At 43.9% G+C, this 19,043-nt stretch overlaps 17 non-coding genes across 17 annotated transcripts; all 17 read left to right on the top strand.

Moving 5' to 3' along the window:
• Nucleotides 1-653: 653 nt before the first annotated feature.
• On the top strand, nucleotides 654-736 carry TRNAL-CAG (transfer RNA leucine (anticodon CAG)). The gene has a single exon. It is a non-coding gene; the product is annotated as a tRNA-Leu (tRNA).
• Nucleotides 737-1,368: 632 nt separating this feature from the next.
• TRNAL-CAG (transfer RNA leucine (anticodon CAG)) lies at nucleotides 1,369-1,451 on the top strand. Its single transcript has one exon. It is a non-coding gene; the product is annotated as a tRNA-Leu (tRNA).
• Nucleotides 1,452-3,466: 2,015 nt separating this feature from the next.
• Nucleotides 3,467-3,549, top strand: TRNAL-CAG (transfer RNA leucine (anticodon CAG)). The gene has a single exon. It is a non-coding gene; the product is annotated as a tRNA-Leu (tRNA).
• Nucleotides 3,550-4,181: 632 nt separating this feature from the next.
• On the top strand, nucleotides 4,182-4,264 carry TRNAL-CAG (transfer RNA leucine (anticodon CAG)). Its single transcript has one exon. It is a non-coding gene; the product is annotated as a tRNA-Leu (tRNA).
• Nucleotides 4,265-5,563: 1,299 nt separating this feature from the next.
• Nucleotides 5,564-5,646, top strand: TRNAL-UAG (transfer RNA leucine (anticodon UAG)). Its single transcript has one exon. It is a non-coding gene; the product is annotated as a tRNA-Leu (tRNA).
• Nucleotides 5,647-6,278: 632 nt separating this feature from the next.
• TRNAL-CAG (transfer RNA leucine (anticodon CAG)) lies at nucleotides 6,279-6,361 on the top strand. The gene has a single exon. It is a non-coding gene; the product is annotated as a tRNA-Leu (tRNA).
• A 193-nt stretch (nucleotides 6,362-6,554) lies between these two features.
• TRNAL-AAG (transfer RNA leucine (anticodon AAG)) lies at nucleotides 6,555-6,637 on the top strand. The gene has a single exon. It is a non-coding gene; the product is annotated as a tRNA-Leu (tRNA).
• A 1,024-nt stretch (nucleotides 6,638-7,661) lies between these two features.
• Nucleotides 7,662-7,744, top strand: TRNAL-UAG (transfer RNA leucine (anticodon UAG)). The gene has a single exon. It is a non-coding gene; the product is annotated as a tRNA-Leu (tRNA).
• Nucleotides 7,745-8,376: 632 nt separating this feature from the next.
• TRNAL-CAG (transfer RNA leucine (anticodon CAG)) lies at nucleotides 8,377-8,459 on the top strand. Its single transcript has one exon. It is a non-coding gene; the product is annotated as a tRNA-Leu (tRNA).
• A 2,014-nt stretch (nucleotides 8,460-10,473) lies between these two features.
• Nucleotides 10,474-10,556, top strand: TRNAL-CAG (transfer RNA leucine (anticodon CAG)). Its single transcript has one exon. It is a non-coding gene; the product is annotated as a tRNA-Leu (tRNA).
• Nucleotides 10,557-11,188: 632 nt separating this feature from the next.
• Nucleotides 11,189-11,271, top strand: TRNAL-CAG (transfer RNA leucine (anticodon CAG)). The gene has a single exon. It is a non-coding gene; the product is annotated as a tRNA-Leu (tRNA).
• Nucleotides 11,272-12,570: 1,299 nt separating this feature from the next.
• TRNAL-UAG (transfer RNA leucine (anticodon UAG)) lies at nucleotides 12,571-12,653 on the top strand. The gene has a single exon. It is a non-coding gene; the product is annotated as a tRNA-Leu (tRNA).
• A 632-nt stretch (nucleotides 12,654-13,285) lies between these two features.
• TRNAL-CAG (transfer RNA leucine (anticodon CAG)) lies at nucleotides 13,286-13,368 on the top strand. The gene has a single exon. It is a non-coding gene; the product is annotated as a tRNA-Leu (tRNA).
• A 2,013-nt stretch (nucleotides 13,369-15,381) lies between these two features.
• Nucleotides 15,382-15,464, top strand: TRNAL-CAG (transfer RNA leucine (anticodon CAG)). Its single transcript has one exon. It is a non-coding gene; the product is annotated as a tRNA-Leu (tRNA).
• Nucleotides 15,465-17,479: 2,015 nt separating this feature from the next.
• Nucleotides 17,480-17,562, top strand: TRNAL-UAG (transfer RNA leucine (anticodon UAG)). The gene has a single exon. It is a non-coding gene; the product is annotated as a tRNA-Leu (tRNA).
• Nucleotides 17,563-18,194: 632 nt separating this feature from the next.
• On the top strand, nucleotides 18,195-18,277 carry TRNAL-CAG (transfer RNA leucine (anticodon CAG)). Its single transcript has one exon. It is a non-coding gene; the product is annotated as a tRNA-Leu (tRNA).
• A 192-nt stretch (nucleotides 18,278-18,469) lies between these two features.
• Nucleotides 18,470-18,552, top strand: TRNAL-AAG (transfer RNA leucine (anticodon AAG)). The gene has a single exon. It is a non-coding gene; the product is annotated as a tRNA-Leu (tRNA).
• Nucleotides 18,553-19,043: the final 491 nt, after the last annotated feature.

The following is a 19,043-nucleotide window of genomic DNA, read 5'->3' as shown; positions in this document are numbered from 1 at the left end:
GTTCAAATCCAACTTCTGACGTGACTTTTGGAGATGTAATCTCCTTTTTCAGGTTAACATCTGATGGAAGTTGCATCTGTTGGTCTTCACCTGGGATGTGATTCCGTCCTCATCTAGTCAAGAGAGCTGGGGTTTCTCATATATTTCGGTTGTATAAAGTCTTGCTGACAAAGTGCAGTCCTTACTATATGAGCATAGGACCCATGTAAGAGCTCATCTGGAAGAGTCATGCTCTTGTATGCCCTGGCCAGACAGGCCATGCAAATATGGAAGAATGCCTAGCATCTGGTAGACAGTTGGACTCCAGCACACTTACGGCAATTTCCTCAGGGCTGTGATCAGGGGCTGCTTAGATTTGCGTATTCCACCCTATGTTGTGACATTGAAATTCCTTGTTGAATTTGCTTTAGCTAGCCAAGAGGTGGCTGTTGACTCAATTTCAAAGCAGCTTTGGGCCTTTCAAGTGGCTGGTTAATAGCACTTTCTCTTTGTACGCCTTAAAGGTCTTAAGATTTCTTCATAGGTACTGCTCTCTATGGATTGTTCAAAGATCTGTTGGAAGTACTTATAATAGGATAAATAAATTGAGGGCATGCCTTTTCGGTACCCCACTTGCATGGCTGTCTGGCCTGTGGAAGGTTCCACAAATGCAAGTCAGGATGGCCGAGTGGTCTAAGGTGCTGCGTTCAGGTCGCAGTCTCTTCTGGAGGCGTGGGTTCAAATCCCACTTCTGACACGACTTTTGGAGATGTAATCTCCTTTTTCAGGTTAACATCTGATGGAAGTTGCATCTGTTGGTCTTCACCTGGGATGTGATTCCGTCCTCATCTAGTCAAGAGAGCTGGGGTTTCTCATATATTTCGGTTGTATAAAGTCTTGCTGACAAAGTGCAGTCCTTACTATATGAGCATAGGACCCATGTAAGAGCTCATCTGGAAGAGTCATGCTCTTGTATGCCCTGGCCAGACAGGCCATGCAAATATGGAAGAATGCCTAGCATCTGGTAGACAGTTGGACTCCAGCACACTTACGGCAATTTCCTCAGGGCTGTGATCAGGGGCTGCTTAGATTTGCGTATTCCACCCTATGTTGTGACATTGAAATTCCTTGTTGAATTTGCTTTAGCTAGCCAAGAGGTGGCTGTTGACTCAATTTCAAAGCAGCTTTGGGCCGTTCAAGTGGCTGGTTAATAGCACTTTCTCTTTGTACGCCTTAAAGGCATAAAGAGTTCTTCATAGGTACTGCTCTCTATGGATTGTTCAAAGATCTGTTGGAAGTACTTATAATAGGATAAATAAATTGAGGGCATGCTTTTTCGGTACCCCACTTGCATGGCTGTCTGGCCTGTGGAAGGTTCTATAAATGCAAGTCAGGATGGCCGAGTGGTCTAAGGCGCTGCGTTCAGGTCGCAGTCTCTTCTGGAGGCGTGGGTTCAAATCCCACTTCTGACAATTGTGTGTTTACTCTACTTTTTTCTTGGGAGAGAAAAAATCAGATCATTTCCCTCACATGGGCTTATATGGTTGTCTACTTGGAAAAGTGCAGTGAGTTTTTTTCTTGCTCTAGCCACTCATGACCTAAGATGTGTGCTTTTTTTCGGTTCACAATATCTTTCCCTCTCTGTAGATGATCAAGCAACGTGTGGTCAGGATGGCCGAGAGGTCTAAGGCGATGCGTTAAGTCCGCAGTATCTCCTGGAGGCGTGGGTTCGAATCCCACTTCTGACAAACCTTTAAGTCCATTTTGTCTCTGAGTTCTTTTAGAATCTCAGCTAAAAATTGGCAGTGCATATAATATCTGAATAAGTAACAAACTTCAGTTTCAACTGCAAATTAATTTGCCCAATTCTGTCTTCAAGCTCGTATAATATTCTTCTAGCACTCGTGGTGTTTTATGTGTTTTTTGGGGGGTGCTTAAAAAGTCCCTTTTATTAATGAAATGGGTTACATTCAGACTTGTGATATTTTTGGTTTCCAATAAGTAGATTGTTAATTTTATGTAACCTCATTTTCTAATGCTCCATTCAAGAGATGTTTCCACTATGAAATGCAGAGCAAGGGGAAAGAGCACAAGTGATAGAGCGAGTGAGTGAGAAGGGGTGTTGAGGAAGGAGAGAATGAAACAAAGACAGAGTGAGTGAACGGCAGGTAGGCCTAGAAGAGGAGACTAGAAGTGAAGGCGACATACTTTTCCCTGCTTTTGACCTCCCACCCATCCCAAACCGACCACATACGTACCATCTATGCACCGTTGGTATGCAGAAATTCACGCCTCAGCCAGTGAGGGTAAGTCCCAGGCCAGGGGCTAGAGAGCAAAAGACTGCATGTGCTCAGACGTTCCCTGCTAGGGACAGTTGATCTGAAACAAGGTCTGCTCTCTTGTATCCAGCAAGGATCTAGAAATCCTGCATGAATCTGCAAGGCACAATGACAGCATACATTTGCATAATATGCCCCACCTTCTGCCTTCCTACTTCCTGTGCAGTAGTTGCTTGTGTAGAGAGAGAGGTCGCAGGCAAGGTAATTTTGTGAGTAGGATACAGGACCCTAAAAAGCTGGTGAGAGGTATGAGGTATTCTAAAAGCATAAAAATTGTACACCTGTGAAATGAAATGCTTTCACATGTGATCTTCTGTGTTTATTGTCCTGTGCATAAAGTTGCACCTTGTGTTTGAAGGTTTAAATTATTTCAGGCTTGCATGGAGGCAGAAATTTCTGAGTGACTTTTATACATTTCTTAAGACTCTGCACTGTCAGGATGGCCGAGTGGTCTAAGGCGCTGTGTTTAGGCCGCAGTCTCCTCTGGAGGCGCGGGTTCAAATCCAACTTCTGACGTGACTTTTGGAGATGTAATCTCCTTTTTCAGGTTAACATCTGATGGAAGTTGCATCTGTTGGTCTTCACCTGGGATGTGATTCCGTCCTCATCTAGTCAAGAGAGCTGGGGTTTCTCATATATTTCGGTTGTATAAAGTCTTGCTGACAAAGTGCAGTCCTTACTATATAAGCATAGGACCCATGTAAGAGCTCATCTGGAAGAGTCATGCTCTTGTATGCCCTGGCCAGACAGGCCATGCAAATATGGAAGAATGCCTAGCATCTGGTAGACAGTTGGACTCCAGCACACTTACGGCAATTTCCTCAGGGCTGTGATCAGGGGCTGCTTAGATTTGCGTATTCCACCCTATGTTGTGACATTGAAATTCCTTGTTGAATTTGCTTTAGCTAGCCAAGAGGTGGCTGTTGACTCAATTTCAAAGCAGCTTTGGGCCTTTCAAGTGGCTGGTTAATAGCACTTTCTCTTTGTACGCCTTAAAGGTCTTAAGAGTTCTTCATAGGTACTGCTCTCTATGGATTGTTCAAAGATCTGTTGGAAGTACTTATAATAGGATAAATAAATTGAGGGCATGCCTTTTCGGTACCCCACTTGCATGGCTGTCTGGCCTGTGGAAGGTTCCACAAATGCAAGTCAGGATGGCCGAGTGGTCTAAGGCGCTGCGTTCAGGTCGCAGTCTCTTCTGAAGGCGTGGGTTCAAATCCCACTTCTGACACGACTTTTGGAGATGTAATCTCCTTTTTCAGGTTAACATCTGATGGAAGTTGCATCTGTTGGTCTTCACCTGGGATGTGATTCCGTCCTCATCTAGTCAAGAGAGCTGGGGTTTCTCATATATTTCGGTTGTATAAAGTCTTGCTGACAAAGTGCAGTCCTTACTATATGAGCATAGGACCCATGTAAGAGCTCATCTGGAAGAGTCATGCTCTTGTATGCCCTGGCCAGACAGGCCATGCAAATATGGAAGAATGCCTAGCATCTGGTAGACAGTTGGACTCCAGCACACTTACGGCAATTTCCTCAGGGCTGTGATCAGGGGCTGCTTAGATTTGCGTATTCCACCCTATGTTGTGACATTGAAATTCCTTGTTGAATTTGCTTTAGCTAGCCAAGAGGTGGCTGTTGACTCAATTTCAAAGCAGCTTTGGGCCGTTCAAGTGGCTGGTTAATAGCACTTTCTCTTTGTACGCCTTAAAGGTCTAAAGAGTTCTTCATAGGTACTGCTCTCTATGGATTGTTCAAAGATCTGTTGGAAGTACTTATAATAGGATAAATAAATTGAGGGCATGCCTTTTCGGTACCCCACTTGCATGGCTGTCTGGCCTGTGGAAGGTTCCACAAATGCAAGTCAGGATGGCCGAGTGGTCTAAGGCGCTGCGTTCAGGTCGCAGTCTCTTCTGGAGGCGTGGGTTCAAATCCCACTTCTGACAATTGTGTGTTTACTCTACTTTTTTCTTGAGAGAGAAAAAAATAGATCATTTCCCTCACATGGGCTTATATGGTTGTCTACTTGGAAAAGTGCAGTGAGTTTTTTTCTTGCTCTAGCCACTCATGACCTAAGATGTGTGCTTTTCTTGGTTCACAATATCTTTCCCTCTCTGTAGATGATCAAGCAACATGTGGTCAGGATGACCGAGTGGTCTAAGGCGCTGCGTTAAGGCCGCAGTCTCTCCTGGAGGCGTGGGTTCGAATCCCACTTCTGACAAAACTTTAAGTCCATTTTGTCTCTGAGTTCTTTTAGAATCTCAGCTAAAAATTGGCAGTGCATAAAATATCTGAATAAGTAACAAACTTCAGTTTCAACTGCAAATTAATTTGCCCAATTCTGTCTTCAAGCTCGTGTAATATTCTTCTAGCACTCGTGGTGTTTTATGTGTTTTTTGGGGGGTGCTTAAAAAGTCCCTTTTATTGATGAAATGGGTTACATTCAGTCTTGTGATATTTTTGGTTTCCAATAAGTAGATTGTTAATTTTATGTAACCTCATTTTCTAATGCTCCATTCAAGAGATGTTTCCACTATGAAATGCAGAGCAAGGGGAAAGAGCACAAGTGATAGAGCGAGTGAGTGAGAAGGGGTGTTGAGGATGGAGAGAATGAAACAAAGACAGAGTGAGTGAACGGCAGGTAGGCCTAGAAGAGGAGACTAGAAGTGAAGGCGACATACTTTTCCCTGCTTTTGACCTCCCACCCATCCCAAACCGACCACAAACGTACCATCTGTGCAACATTGGTATGCAGAAATTCACGCCTCAGCCAGTGAGGGTGAGTCCCAGGCCAGGGGCTAGAGAGCAAAAGACTGCATGTGCTCAGACGTTCCCTGCTAGGGACAGTTGATCTGAAACAAGGTCTGCACTCTTGTATCCAGCAAGGATCTAGAAATCCTGCATGAATCTGCAAGGCACAATGACAGCACACATTTGCATAATATGCCCCACCTTCTGCCTTCCTACTTCCTGTGCAGTAGTTGTTTGTGTAGAGAGAGAGGTCGCAGGCAAGGTAATTTTGTGAGTCGGATACAGGACCCTAAAAAGCTGGTGAGAGGTATGAGGTATTCTAAAAGCATAAAAATTGTACACCTGTGAAATGAAATGCTTTCACATGTGATCTTCTGTGTTTATTGTCCTGTGCATAAAGTTGCACCTTGTGTTTGAAGGTTTAAATTATTTCAGGCTTGCATGGAGGCAGAAATTTCTGAGTGACTTTTATACATTTCTTAAGACTCTGCTCTGTCAGGATGGCCGAGTGGTCTAAGGCGCTGTGTTTAGGCCGCAGTCTCCTCTGGAGGCGTGGGTTCGAATCCCACTTCTGACATGACTTTTGGAGATGTAATCTCCTTTTTCAGGTTAACATCTGATGGAAGTTGCATCTGTTGGTCTTCACCTGGGATGTGATTCCGTCCTCATCTAGTCAAGAGAGCTGGGGTTTCTCATATATTTCGGTTGTATAAAGTCTTGCTGACAAAGTGCAGTCCTTACTATATGAGCATAGGACCCATGTAAGAGCTCATCTGGAAGAGTCATGCTCTTGTATGCCCTGGCCAGACAGGCCATGCAAATATGGAAGAATGCCTAGCATCTGGTAGACAGTTGGACTCCAGCACACTTACGGCAATTTCCTCAGGGCTGTGATCAGGGGCTGCTTAGATTTGCGTATTCCACCCTATGTTGTGACATTGAAATTCCTTGTTGAATTTGCTTTAGCTAGCCAAGAGGTGGCTGTTGACTCAATTTCAAAGCAGCTTTGGTCCGTTCAAGTGGCTGGTTAATAGCACTTTCTCTTTGTACGCCTTAAAGGCATAAAGAGTTCTTCATAGGTACTGCTCTCTATGGATTGTTCAAAGATCTGTTGGAAGTACTTATAATAGGATAAATAAATTGAGGGCATGCTTTTTCGGTACCCCACTTGCATGGCTGTCTGGCCTGTGGAAGGTTCTATAAATGCAAGTCAGGATGGCCAAGTGGTCTAAGGCGCTGCGTTCAGGTCGCAGTCTCTTCTGGAGGTGTGGGTTCAAATCCCACTTCTGACAATTGTGTGTTTACTCTACTTTTTTCTTGGGAGAGGAAAAAATCAGATCATTTCCCTCACATGGGCTTATATGGTTGTCTACTTGGAAAAGTGCAGTGAGTTTTTTTCTTGCTCTAGCCACTCATGACCTAGGATGTGTGCTTTTTTTGGTTCACAATATCTTTCCCTCTCTGTAGATGATCAAGCAACGTGTGGTCAGGATGGCCGAGTGGTCTAAGGCGCTGCGTTAAGTCCGCAGTCTCTCCTGGAGGCGTGGGTTCGAATCCCACTTCTGACAAACCTTTAAGTCCATTTTGTCTCTGAGTTCTTTTAGAATCTCAGCTAAAAATTGGCAGTGCATATAATATCTGAATAAGTAACAAACTTCAGTTTCAACTGCAAATTAATTTGCCCAATTCTGTCTTCAAGCTCGTATAATATTCTTCTAGCACTCGTGGTGTTTTATGTGTTTTTTGGGGGGTGCTTAAAAAGTCCCTTTTATTAATGAAATGGGTTACATTCAGACTTGTGATATTTTTGGTTTCCAATAAGTAGATTGTTAATTTTATGTAACCTCATTTTCTAATGCTCCATTCAAGAGATGTTTCCACTATGAAATGCAGAGCAAGGGGAAAGAGCACAAGTGATAGAGCGAGTGAGTGAGAAGGGGTGTTGAGGAAGGAGAGAATGAAACAAAGACAGAGTGAGTGAACGGCAGGTAGGCCTAGAAGAGGAGACTAGAAGTGAAGGCGACATACTTTTCCCTGCTTTTGACCTCCCACCCATCCCAAACCGACCACATACGTACCATCTATGCAACGTTGGTATGCAGAAATTCACGCCTCAGCCAGTGAGGGTAAGTCCCAGGCCAGGGGCTAGAGAGCAAAAGACTGCATGTGCTCAGACGTTCCCTGCTAGGGACAGTTGATCTGAAACAAGGTCTGCTCTCTTGTATCCAGCAAGGATCTAGAAATCCTGCATGAATCTGCAAGGCACAATGACAGCATACATTTGCATAATATGCCCCACCTTCTGCCTTCCTACTTCCTGTGCAGTAGTTGTTTGTGTAGAGAGAGAGGTCGCATGCAAGGTAATTTTGTGAGTAGGATACAGGACCCTAAATAGCTGGTGAGAGGTATGAGGTATTCTAAAAGCATAAAAATTGTACACCTGTGAAATGAAATGCTTTCACATGTGATCTTCTGTGTTTATTGTCCTGTGCATAAAGTTGCACCTTGTGTTTGAAGGTTTAAATTATTTCAGGCTTGCATGGAGGCAGAAATTTCTGAGTGACTTTTATACATTTCTTAAGACTCTGCACTGTCAGGATGGCCGAGTGGTCTAAGGTGCTGTGTTTAGGCCGCAGTCTCCTCTGGAGGCGTGGGTTTGAATCCCACTTCTGACATGACTTTTGGAGATGTAATCTCCTTTTTCAGGTTAACATCTGATGGAAGTTGCATCTGTTGGTCTTCACCTGGGATGTGATTCCGTCCTCATCTAGTCAAGAGAGCTGGGGTTTCTCATATATTTCGGTTGTATAAAGTCTTGCTGACAAAGTGCAGTCCTTACTATATGAGCATAGGACCCATGTAAGAGCTCATCTGGAAGAGTCATGCTCTTGTATGCCCTGGCCAGACAGGCAATGCAAATATGGAAGAATGCCTAGCATCTGGTAGACAGTTGGACTCCAGCACACTTACGGCAATTTCCTCAGGGCTGTGATCAGGGGCTGCTTAGATTTGCGTATTCCACCCTATGTTGTGACATTGAAATTCCTTGTTGAATTTGCTTTAGCTAGCCAAGAGGTGGCTGTTGACTCAATTTCAAAGCAGCTTTGGGCCGTTCAAGTGGCTGGTTAATAGCACTTTCTCTTTGTACGCCTTAAAGGTCTAAAGAGTTCTTCATAGGTACTGCTCTCTATGGATTGTTCAAAGATCTGTTGGAAGTACTTATAATAGGATAAATAAATTGAGGGCATGCCTTTTCGGTACCCCACTTGCATGGCTGTCTGGCCTGTGGAAGGTTCCACAAATGCAAGTCAGGATGGCCGAGTGGTCTAAGGCGCTGCGTTCAGGTCGCAGTCTCTTCTGGAGGCGTGGGTTCAAATCCCACTTCTGACAATTGTGTGTTTACTCTACTTTTTTCTTGAGAGAGAAAAAAATAGATCATTTCCCTCACATGGGCTTATATGGTTGTCTACTTGGAAAAGTGCAGTGAGTTTTTTTCTTGCTCTAGCCACTCATGACCTAAGATGTGTGCTTTTCTTGGTTCACAATATCTTTCCCTCTCTGTAGATGATCAAGCAACATGTGGTCAGGATGACCGAGTGGTCTAAGGCGCTGCGTTAAGGCCGCAGTCTCTCCTGGAGGCGTGGGTTCGAATCCCACTTCTGACAAAACTTTAAGTCCATTTTGTCTCTGAGTTCTTTTAGAATCTCAGCTAAAAATTGGCAGTGCATAAAATATCTGAATAAGTAACAAACTTCAGTTTCAACTGCAAATTAATTTGCCCAATTCTGTCTTCAAGCTCGTGTAATATTCTTCTAGCACTCGTGGTGTTTTATGTGTTTTTTGGGGGGTGCTTAAAAAGTCCCTTTTATTAATGAAATGGGTTACATTCAGTCTTGTGATATTTTTGGTTTCCAATAAGTAGATTGTTAATTTTATGTAACCTCATTTTCTAATGCTCCATTCAAGAGATGTTTCCACTATGCAATGCAGAGCAAGGGGAAAGAGCACAAGTGATAGAGCGAGTGAGTGAGAAGGGGTGTTGAGGAAGGAGAGAATGAAACAAAGACAGAGTGAGTGAACGGCAGGTAGGCCTAGAAGAGGAGACTAGAAGTGAAGGCGACATACTTTTCCCTGGTTTTGACCTCCCACCCATCCCAAACCGACCACAAACGTACCATCTATGCAACGTTGGTATGCAGAAATTCACGCCTCAGCCAGTGAGGGTGAGTCCCAGGCCAGGGGCTAGAGAGCAAAAGACTGCATGTGCTCAGACGTTCCCTGCTAGGGACAGTTGATCTGAAACAAGGTCTGCTCTCTTGTATCCAGCAAGGATCTAGAAATCCTGCATGAATCTGCAAGGCACAATGACAGCATACATTTGCATAATATGCCCCACCTTCTGCCTTCCTACTTCCTGTGCAGTAGTTGCTTGTGTAGAGAGAGAGGTCGCAGGCAAGGTAATTTTGTGAGTAGGATACAGGACCCTAAAAAGCTGGTGAGAGGTATGAGGTATTCTAAAAGCATAAAAATTGTACACCTGTGAAATGAAATGCTTTCACATGTGATCTTCTGTGTTTATTGTCCTGTGCATAAAGTTGCACCTTGTGTTTGAAGGTTTAAATTATTTCAGGCTTGCATGGAGGCAGAAATTTCTGAGTGACTTTTATACATTTCTTAAGACTCTGCACTGTCAGGATGGCCGAGTGGTCTAAGGCGCTGTGTTTAGGCCGCAGTCTCCTCTGGAGGCGCGGGTTCAAATCCAACTTCTGACGTGACTTTTGGAGATGTAATCTCCTTTTTCAGGTTAACATCTGATGGAAGTTGCATCTGTTGGTCTTCACCTGGGATGTGATTCCGTCCTCATCTAGTCAAGAGAGCTGGGGTTTCTCATATATTTCGGTTGTATAAAGTCTTGCTGACAAAGTGCAGTCCTTACTATATGAGCATAGGACCCATGTAAGAGCTCATCTGGAAGAGTCATGCTCTTGTATGCCCTGGCCAGACAGGCCATGCAAATATGGAAGAATGCCTAGCATCTGGTAGACAGTTGGACTCCAGCACACTTACGGCAATTTCCTCAGGGCTGTGATCAGGGGCTGCTTAGATTTGCGTATTCCACCCTATGTTGTGACATTGAAATTCCTTGTTGAATTTGCTTTAGATAGCCAAGAGGTGGCTGTTGACTCAATTTCAAAGCAGCTTTGGGCCTTTCAAGTGGCTGGTTAATAGCACTTTCTCTTTGTACGCCTTAAAGGTCTTAAGAGTTCTTCATAGGTACTGCTCTCTATGGATTGTTCAAAGATCTGTTGGAAGTACTTATAATAGGATAAATAAATTGAGGGCATGCCTTTTCGGTACCCCACTTGCATGGCTGTCTGGCCTGTGGAAGGTTCCACAAATGCAAGTCAGGATGGCCGAGTGGTCTAAGGCGCTGCGTTCAGGTCGCAGTCTCTTCTGGAGGCGTGGGTTCAAATCCCACTTCTGACACGACTTTTGGAGATGTAATCTCCTTTTTCAGGTTAACATCTGATGGAAGTTGCATCTGTTGGTCTTCACCTGGGATGTGATTCCGTCCTCATCTAGTCAAGAGAGCTGGGGTTTCTCATATATTTCGGTTGTATAAAGTCTTGCTGACAAAGTGCAGTCCTTACTATATGAGCATAGGACCCATGTAAGAGCTCATCTGGAAGAGTCATGCTCTTGTATGCCCTGGCCAGACAGGCCATGCAAATATGGAAGAATGCCTAGCATCTGGTAGACAGTTGGACTCCAGCACACTTACGGCAATTTCCTCAGGGCTGTGATCAGGGGCTGCTTAGATTTGCGTATTCCACCCTATGTTGTGACATTGAAATTCCTTGTTGAATTTGCTTTAGCTAGCCAAGAGGTGGCTGTTGACTCAATTTCAAAGCAGCTTTGGGCCGTTCAAGTGGCTGGTTAATAGCACTTTCTCTTTGTACGCCTTAAAGGCATAAAGAGTTCTTCATAGGTACTGCTCTCTATGGATTGTTCAAAGATCTGTTGGAAGTTCTTATAATAGGATAAATAAATTGAGGGCATGCTTTTTCGGTACCCCACTTGCATGGCTGTCTGGCCTGTGGAAGTTTCTATAAATGCAAGTCAGGATGGCCGAGTGGTCTAAGGCGCTGCGTTCAGGTCGCAGTTTCTTCTGGAGGCGTGGGTTCAAATCCCACTTCTGACAATTGTGTGTTTACTCTACTTTTTTCTTGGGAGAGAAAAAATCAGATCATTTCCCTCACATGGGCTTATATGGTTGTCTACTTGGAAAAGTGCAGTGAGTTTTTTTCTTGCTCTAGCCACTCATGACCTAAGATGTGTGCTTTTTTTGGTTCACAATATCTTTCCCTCTCTGTAGATGATCAAGCAACGTGTGGTCAGGATGGCCGAGAGGTCTAAGGCGCTGCGTTAAGTCCGCAGTCTCTCCTGGAGGCGTGGGTTCAAATCCCACTTCTGACAAACCTTTAAGTCCATTTTGTCTCTGAGTTCTTTTAGAATCTCAGCTAAAAATTGGCAGTGCATATAATATCTGAATAAGTAACAAACTTCAGTTTCAACTGCAAATTAATTTGCCCAATTCTGTCTTCAAGCTCGTATAATATTCTTCTAGCACTCGTGGTGTTTTATGTGTTTTTTGGGGGGTGCTTAAAAAGTCCCTTTTATTAATGAAATGGGTTACATTCAGACTTGTGATATTTTTGGTTTCCAATAAGTAGATTGTTAATTTTATGTAACCTCATTTTCTAATGCTCCATTCAAGAGATGTTTCCACTATGAAATGCAGAGCAAGGGGAAAGAGCACAAGTGATAGAGCGAGTGAGTGAGAAGGGGTGTTAAGGAAGGAGAGAATGAAACAAAGACAGAGTGAGTGAACGGCAGGTAGGCCTAGAAGAGGAGACTAGAAGTGAAGGCGACATACTTTTCCCTGCTTTTGACCTCCCACCCATCCCAAACCGACCACATATGTACCATCTATGCAACGTTGGTATGCAGAAATTCACGCCTCAGCCAGTGAGGGTAAGTCCCAGGCCAGGGGCTAGAGAGCAAAAGACTGCATGTGCTCAGACGTTCCCTGCTAGGGACAGTTGATCTGAAACAAGGTCTGCTCTCTTGTATCCAGCAAGGATCTAGAAATCCTGCATGAATCTGCAAGGCACAATGACAGCATACATTTGCATAATATGCCCCACCTTCTGCCTTCCTACTTCATGTGCAGTAGTTGTTTGTGTAGAGAGAGAGGTCGCAGGCAAGGTAATTTTGTGAGTAGGATACAGGACCCTAAATGGCTGGGGAGAGGTATGAGGTATTCTAAAAGCATAAAAATTGTACACCTGTGAAATGAAATGCTTTCACATGTGATCTTCTGTGTTTATTGTCCTGTGCATAAAGTTGCACCTTGTGTTTGAAGGTTTAAATTATTTCAGGCTTGCATGGAGGCAGAAATTTCTGAGTGACTTTTATACATTTCTTAAGACTCTGCACTGTCAGGATGGCCGAGTGGTCTAAGGCGCTGTGTTTAGGCCGCAGTCTCCTCTGGAGGCGTGGGTTCGAATCCCACTTCTGACATGACTTTTGGAGATGTAATCTCCTTTTTCAGGTTAACATCTGATGGAAGTTGCATCTGTTGGTCTTCACCTGGGATGTGATTCCGTCCTCATCTAGTCAAGAGAGCTGGGGTTTCTCATATATTTCGGTTGTATAAAGTCTTGCTGACAAAGTGCAGTCCTTACTATATGAGCATAGGACCCATGTAAGAGCTCATCTGGAAGAGTCATGCTCTTGTATGCCCTGGCCAGACAGGCAATGCAAATATGGAAGAATGCCTAGCATCTGGTAGACAGTTGGACTCCAGCACACTTACGGCAATTTCCTCAGGGCTGTGATCAGGGGCTGCTTAGATTTGCGTATTCCACCCTATGTTGTGACATTGAAATTCCTTGTTGAATTTGCTTTAGCTAGCCAAGAGGTGGCTGTTGACTCAATTTCAAAGCAGCTTTGGGCCGTTCAAGTGGCTGGTGAATAGCACTTTCTCTTTGTACGCCTTAAAGGTCTAAAGAGTTCTTCATAGGTACTGCTCTCTATGGATTGTTCAAAGATCTGTTGGAAGTTCTTATAATAGGATAAATAAATTGAGGGCATGCCTTTTCGGTACCCCACTTGCATGGCTGTCTGGCCTGTGGAAGGTTCCACAAATGCAAGTCAGGATGGCCGAGTGGTCTAAGGCACTGCGTTCAGGTCGCAGTCTCTTCTGGAGGCGTGGGTTCAAATCCCACTTCTGACAATTGTGTGTTTACTCTACTTTTTTCTTGAGAGAGAAAAAAATAGATCATTTCCCTCACATGGGCTTATATGGTTGTCTACTTGGAAAAGTGCAGTGAGTTTTTTTCTTGCTCTAGCCCTCATGACCTAAGATGTGTGCTTTTCTTGGTTCACAATATCTTTCCCTCTCTGTAGATGATCAAGCAACATGTGGTCAGGATGACCGAGTGGTCGAAGGCGCTGCGTTAAGGCCGCAGTCTCTCCTGGAGGCGTGGGTTCGAATCCCACTTCTGACAAAACTTTAAGTCCATTTTGTCTCTGAGTTCTTTTAGAATCTCAGCTAAAAATTGGCAGTGCATAAAATATCTGAATAAGTAACAAACTTCAGTTTCAACTGCAAATTAATTTGCCCAATTCTGTCTTCAAGCTCGTGTAATATTCTTCTAGCACTCGTGGTGTTTTATGTGTTTTTTGGGGGGTGCTTAAAAAGTCCCTTTTAATAATGAAATGGGTTACATTCAGTCTTGTGATATTTTTGGTTTCCAATAAGTAGATTGTTAATTTTATGTAACCTCATTTTCTAATGCTCCATTCAAGAGATGTTTCCACTATGAAATGCAGAGCAAGGGGAAAGAGCACAAGTGATAGAGCGAGTGAGTGAGAAGGGGTGTTGAGGATGGAGAGAATGAAACAAAGACAGAGTGAGTGAACGGCAGGTAGGCCTAGAAGAGGAGACTAGAAGTGAAGGCGACATACTTTTCCCTGCTTTTGACCTCCCACCCATCCCAAACCGACCACAAACGTACCATCTGTGCAACGTTGGTATGCAGAAATTCACGCCTCAGCCAGTGAGGGTGAGTCCCAGGCCAGGGGCTAGAGAGCAAAAGACTGCATGTGCTCAGACGTTCCCTGCTAGGGACAGTTGATCTGAAACAAGGTCTGCACTCTTGTATCCAGCAAGGATCTAGAAATCCTGCATGAATCTGCAAGGCACAATGACAGCACACATTTGCATAATATGCCCCACCTTCTGCCTTCCTACTTCCTGTGCAGTAGTTGTTTGTGTAGAGAGAGAGGTCGCAGGCAAGGTAATTTTGTGAGTCGGATACAGGACCCTAAAAAGCTGGTGAGAGGTATGAGGTATTCTAAAAGCATAAAAATTGTACACCTGTGAAATGAAATGCTTTCACATGTGATCTTCTGTGTTTATTGTCCTGTGCATAAAGTTGCACCTTGTGTTTGAAGGTTTAAATTATTTCAGGCTTGCATGGAGGCAGAAATTTCTGAGTGACTTTTATTCATTTCTTAAGACTCTGCACTGTCAGGATGGCCGAGTGGTCTAAGGTGCTGTGTTTAGACCGCAGTCTCCTCTGGAGGCGCGGGTTCAAATCCAACTTCTGACGTGACTTTTGGAGATGTAATATCCTTTTTCAGGTTAACATCTGATGGAAGTTGCATCTGTTGGTCTTCACCTGGGATGTGATTCCGTCCTCATCTAGTCAAGAGAGCTGGGGTTTCTCATATATTTCGGTTGTATAAAGTCTTGCTGACAAAGTGCAGTCCTTACTATATGAGCATAGGACCCATGTAAGAGCTCATCTGGAAGAGTCATGCTCTTGCATGCCCTGGCCAGACAGGCCATGCAAATATGGAAGAATGCCTAGCATCTGGTAGACAGTTGGACTCCAGCACACTTACGGCAATTTCCTCACGGCTGTGATCAGGGGCTGCTTAGATTTGCGTATTCCACCCTATGTTGTGACATTGAAATTCCTTGTTGAATTTGCTTTAGCTAGCCAAGAGGTGGCTGTTGACTCAATTTCAAAGCAGCTTTGGGCCTTTCAAGTGGCTGGTTAATAGCACTTTCTCTTTGTACGCCTTAAAGGTCTTAAGATTTCTTCATAGGTACTGCTCTCTATGGATTGTTCAAAGATCTGTTGGAAGTACTTATAATAGGATAAATAAATTGAGGGCATGCCTTTTCGGTACCCCACTTGCATGGCTGTCTGGCCTGTGGAAGGTTCCACAAATGCAAGTCAGGATGGCCGAGTGGTCTAAGGCGCTGCGTTCAGGTCGCAGTCTCTTCTGGAGGCGTGGGTTCAAATCCCACTTCTGACACGACTTTTGGAGATGTAATCTCCTTTTTCAGGTTAACATCTGATGGAAGTTGCATCTGTTGGTCTTCACCTGGGATGTGATTCCGTCCTCATCTAGTCAAGAGAGCTGGGGTTTCTCATATATTTCGGTTGTATAAAGTCTTGCTGACAAAGTGCAGTCCTTACTATATGAGCATAGGACCCATGTAAGAGCTCATCTGGAAGAGTCATGCTCTTGTATGCCCTGGCCAGACAGGCCATGCAAATATGGAAGAATGCCTAGCATCTGGTAGACAGTTGGACTCCAGCACACTTACGGCAATTTCCTCAGGGCTGTGATCAGGGGCTGCTTAGATTTGCGTATTCCACCCTATGTTGTGACATTGAAATTCCTTGTTGAATTTGCTTTAGCTAGCCAAGAGGTGGCTGTTGACTCAATTTCAAAGCAGCTTTGGGCCGTTCAAGTGGCTGGTTAATAGCACTTTCTCTTTGTACGCCTTAAAGGCATAAAGAGTTCTTCATAGGTACTGCTCTCTATGGATTGTTCAAAGATCTGTTGGAAGTACTTATAATAGGATAAATAAATTGAGGGCATGCTTTTTCGGTACCCCACTTGCATGGCTGTCTGGCCTGTGGGAGGTTCTATAAATGCAAGTCAGGATGGCCGAGTGGTCTAAGGCGCTGCGTTCAGGTCACAGTCTCTTCTGGAGGCGTGGGTTCAAATCCCACTTCTGACAATTTTGTGTTTACTCAACTTTTTTCTTGGGAGAGAAAAAATCAGATCATTTCCCTCACATGGGCTTATATGGTTGTCTACTTGGAAAAGTGCAGTGAGTTTTTTTCTTGCTCTAGCCACTCATGACCTAAGATGTGTGCTTTTATTCGGTTCACAATATCTTTCCCTCTCTGTAGATGATCAAGCAACTTGTGGGCAGGATGGCCGAGAGGTCTAAGGCGCTGCGTTAAGTCCGCAGTCTCTCCTGGAGGCGTGGGTTCGAATCCCACTTCTGACAAACCTTTAAGTCCATTTTGTCTCTGAGTTCTTTTAGAATCTCAGCTAAAAATTGGCAGTGCATATAATATCTGAATAAGTAACAAACTTCAGTTTCAACTGCAAATTAATTTGCCCAATTCTGTCTTCAAGCTCGTATAATATTCTTCTAGCACTCGTGGTGTTTTATGTGTTTTTTGGGGGGTGCTTAAAAAGTCCCTTTTATTAATGAAATGGGTTACATTCAGACTTGTGATATTTTTGGTTTCCAATAAGTAGATTGTTAATTTTATGTAACCTCATTTTCTAATGCTCCATTCAAGAGATGTTTCCACTATGAAATGCAGAGCAAGGGGAAAGAGCACAAGTGATAGAGCGAGTGAGTGAGAAGGGGTGTTGAGGAAGGAGAGAATGAAACAAAGACAGAGTGAGTGAACGGCAGGTAGGCCTAGAAGAGGAGACTAGAAGTGAAGGCGACATACTTTTCCCTGCTTTTGACCTCCCACCCATCCCAAACCGACCACATACGTACCATCTATGCAACGTTGGTATGCAGAAATTCACGCCTCAGCCAGTGAGGGTAAGTCCCAGGCCAGGGGCTAGAGAGCAAAAGACTGCATGTGCTCAGACGTTCCCTGCTAGGGACAGTTGATCTGAAACAAGGTCTGCTCTCTTGTATCCAGCAAGGATCTAGAAATCCTGCATGAATCTGCAAGGCACAATGACAGCATACATTTGCATAATATGCCCCACCTTCTGCCTTCCTACTTCCTGTGCAGTAGTTGTTTGTGTAGAGAGAGAGGTCGCATGCAAGGTAATTTTGTGAGTAGGATACAGGACCCTAAATAGCTGGTGAGAGGTATGAGGTATTCTAAAAGCATAAAAATTGTACACCTGTGAAATGAAATGCTTTCACATGTGATCTTCTGTGTTTATTGTCCTGTGCATAAAGTTGCACCTTGTGTTTGAAGGTTTAAATTATTTCAGGCTTGCATGGAGGCAGAAATTTCTGAGTGACTTTTATACATTTCTTAAGACTCTGCACTGTCAGGATGGCCGAGTGGTCTAAGGCGCTGTGTTTAGGCCGCAGTCTCCTCTGGAGGCGTGGGTTCGAATCCCACTTCTGACATGACTTTTGGAGATGTAATCTCCTTTTTCAGGTTAACATCTGATGGAAGTTGCATCTGTTGGTCTTCACCTGGGATGTGATTCCGTCCTCATCTAGTCAAGAGAGCTGGGGTTTCTCATATATTTCGGTTGTATAAAGTCTTGCTGACAAAGTGCAGTCCTTACTATATGAGCATAGGACCCATGTAAGAGCTCATCTGGAAGAGTCATGCTCTTGTATGCCCTGGCCAGACAGGCAATGCAAATATGGAAGAATGCCTAGCATCTGGTAGACAGTTGGACTCCAGCACACTTACGGCAATTTCCTCAGGGCTGTAATCAGGGGCTGCTTAGATTTGCGTATTCCACCCTATGTTGTGACATTGAAATTCCTTGTTGAATTTGCTTTAGCTAGCCAAGAGGTGGCTGTTGACTCAATTTCAAAGCAGCTTTGGGCCGTTCAAGTGGCTGGTTAATAGCACTTTCTCTTTGTACGCCTTAAAGGCATAAAGAGTTCTTCATAGGTACTGCTCTCTATGGATTGTTCAAAGATCTGTTGGAAGTACTTATAATAGGATAAATAAATTGAGGGCATGCTTTTTCGGTACCCCACTTGCATGGCTGTCTGGCCTGTGGAAGGTTCTATACATGCAAGTCAGGATGGCCGAGTGGTCTAAGGCGCTGCGTTCAGGTCGCAGTCTCTTCTGGAGGCGTGGGTTCAAATCCCACTTCTGACAATTGTGTGTTTACTCTACTTTTTTCTTGAGACAGAAAAAATCAGATCATTTCCTTCACATGGGCTTATATGGTTGTCTACTTGGAAAAGTGCAGTGAGTTTTTTTCTTGCTCTAGCCACTCATGACCTAAGATGTGTGCTTTTTTTGGTTCACAATATCTTTCCCTCTCTGTAGATGATCAAGCAACATATGGTCAGGATGGCCGAGTGGTCTAAGGCGCTGCGTTAAGGCTGCAGTCTCTCCTGGAGACGTGGGTTCGAATCCCACTTCTGACAAAACTTTTAAGTCCATTTTGTCTCTGAGTTCTTTTAGAATCTCAGCTAAAAATTGGCAGTGCATATAATATCTGAATAAGTAACAAACTTCAGTTTCAACTGCAATTTAATTTGCCCAATTCTGTCTTCAAGCTCGTATAATATTCTTCTAGCACTCGTGCTGTTTTATGTGTTTTTTGGGGGGTGCTTAAAAAGTCCCTTTTATTAATGAAATGGGTTACATTCAGTCTTGTGATATTTTTGGTTTCCAATAAGTAGATTGTTAATTTTATGTAACCTCATTTTCTAATGCTCCATTCAAGAGATGTTTCCACTATGAAATGCAGAGCAAGGGGAAAGAGCACAAGTGATAGAGCGAGTGAGTGAGAAGGGGTGTTGAGGATGGAGAGAATGAAACAAAGACAGAGTGAGTGAACGGCAGGTAGGCCTAGAAGAGGAGACTAGAAGTGAAGGCGACATACTTTTCCCTGCTTTTGACCTCCCACCCATCC

Source organism: Lissotriton vulgaris, chromosome 8, assembly GCF_964263255.1.
Source record: "Lissotriton vulgaris chromosome 8, aLisVul1.2, whole genome shotgun sequence".
Taxonomy (NCBI): Eukaryota; Metazoa; Chordata; class Amphibia; order Caudata; family Salamandridae; genus Lissotriton; species Lissotriton vulgaris.
Note: the sequence above shows the minus strand (reverse complement) of the source record. Positions and strands in the feature narration are given on the sequence as shown.